Source organism: Malania oleifera, chromosome 1, assembly GCF_029873635.1.
Source record: "Malania oleifera isolate guangnan ecotype guangnan chromosome 1, ASM2987363v1, whole genome shotgun sequence".
Taxonomy (NCBI): domain Eukaryota; kingdom Viridiplantae; phylum Streptophyta; class Magnoliopsida; order Santalales; family Ximeniaceae; genus Malania; species Malania oleifera.
In genome coordinates, this window is record NC_080417.1 from 29301922 (window position 1) to 29304168 (window position 2247).

The window sequence follows — 2247 nt, forward strand, 5'->3', positions numbered from 1 at the left end:
TTTACCAAACTCATTTGTTCGGTAGCCCACGACATTTTTGAACGTGAAATTCGGGTTGCTGAGTTGGTGGGAAAAGTCATAATTGTGGTTTGCTTGACCGGGGACACTACGTTCCTTTTGGTTCGGTCACCCGAAACCAAGTCAACACTTTGACTGGTCAATGGTTCGGTCACCTGAAGTGTTTTGAACACAACTATTCGGTCACCCGAAGCCTCACTGATTTTACCCTATAAGTCCAGTTTTACTTCAATTAATTCCCCTGATAATATATGTGTTTTTGGGGACAACTTATGTGTATGTGCAAGGACTTAAGATCTTTCTAAGGTTTTTTGAGCTTTTTGCATCTACATGCCTGATATGCAGTGATTATTATAGAAATTTTCCTATATTACTATTACAGACCCGAATGAGCATAAAATAAATTACAACATGAATAAATCTTCTAGGTCTTTAGACTTTAAGTTTTCTTATGCCATCAAGTAATCTTGCAAATATAAACCTGCACACAAACTTGATAGACATTAAATACCTAAGTATTTGTCATAATCAAAATCGGGTATGATCAATAAGGTCAATAATAGGCCTCTTCTTCGGGTTCTAAAGCCCCACGTCTCTCTATAGGCTCGTCTCTGCAACGGTGGCCTTATCCACCAATGTAGAGAAATCTTACACCTGCAACACAACCAACTGCTTAAGGATCTCCTGCCTCAAACCCCTTTCAAACCTCCAAGCCTTCTTGGACTTATGTGGTACATATAAGGAGAAAAACGTGATAGCTCCACAAATCGAGCAATGTACTGCTGAACACTCAGGTGTCCCTAAGTCAGGTTCAAGAACTCTTCCGCCTTAGCATTCCTAATAGAGGATGGAAAATACTAATCAAAGAAAATCTCTCTAAAGTGGCTCCAAGTCATCACTACCGATATCAGTCTCTGCTCCTCTAACAGTTTTACCACTTGCCACCATATCTCGGCCTCTCCAGTCAACTTGAACATGGCATAAAGGACTCTCTGCACCTTTGTGCATCGCAGTACAACCAAGATATTTTCATTTTTTTTGCACCCAATTCTCCATAATGATCGGGTCTACGCTTCCCGCGAATGTGGGAGGATTCATGCGGGTGAACTGATCGATGGTACATCCTAGCTCAGTGATGAGACAGTCCTGCCCCCTAGAGTTCTGCATGACCTCGGTCATGAACTGCTAGGCGAAGTCTTGAATCACTGATGTAGAATCATTGTCGTCCTCATTTGACATCCCTTCGTTACTACTTACTCTGGCGTTCGTATTATTATCCTTGGGATCCATCTTGAAGAGATAACCGAGATGATTTTAGAATTTTAATATCCTAACATATCTGGTGCAATTTTAATACTAAATGTAAGACCCCGACCCGAAAAATATGGGTTAAATAAATAAGAAAAATGGGAAGGAATTTGAAAAGGTGAAAACAGCAAGGCTCGTCGACGAGGCTACTTCTCTCGTCGATGAAGTCTTTTATGTGGCTCATCGGCGAAATTCAGAGGCTCATTGATGAGATGATATTAAGATATTTTTGGAATTTTGGAATCTCAAGTTCGTCGATGAGGCCAATTCTGCTTGTCAACGAGAGTTCCAATTTGTCGATGAGGCTGGCCGGGTCAAAGTTCTATAAGTTGAATTTTTGTTGATTAATGGTTAAGAAAACTAAAAATCCTCTCCTTCTCTCTTTAGAACTCGAACCAGACTCTCTCTCTCTCTCTCTCTCTCTCTCTCTCTCTATGATTTTAGGTTGTTTGCTGCCCTAATCAACGACCCAACATCTTGTTTGAATCTAAGTAAACAGTCTACCACTCAGTACTTATGGATGAATGGTGATGTTCAGGTCGTGTCAAAGGTTTCCTACGCCAGTATAGTTGGGTACTTCGATGGGCAACATAGGGTTCCGTCAATTGTGAGGTTCGTAGATGGAGGCTACATAGGGACTTAGAAGACTAGAGGCTTGCAACAGGGTATGTTGTGGGAAGGCCTAAGTGTTGGGAGTCTAGGGTACAGTCTTAGGGTGCGCTTGTTATAACTGGATCGGAGATCTTGGCAGAGGTTGAGGCTGCCAAGGTAGTATTGTGGTTCGAAGGATCGTTCAAAAAGCTGGGTGTTTAGCGAGGTGACGTTCCTATTACCACGGTCAAGTTCAAGTATGACTTGGACTTGGTTTACGTCTCCAGGTGTTAGAGGGGAGGCTTGTCTCAATCTACAGGCCCGAGTGGA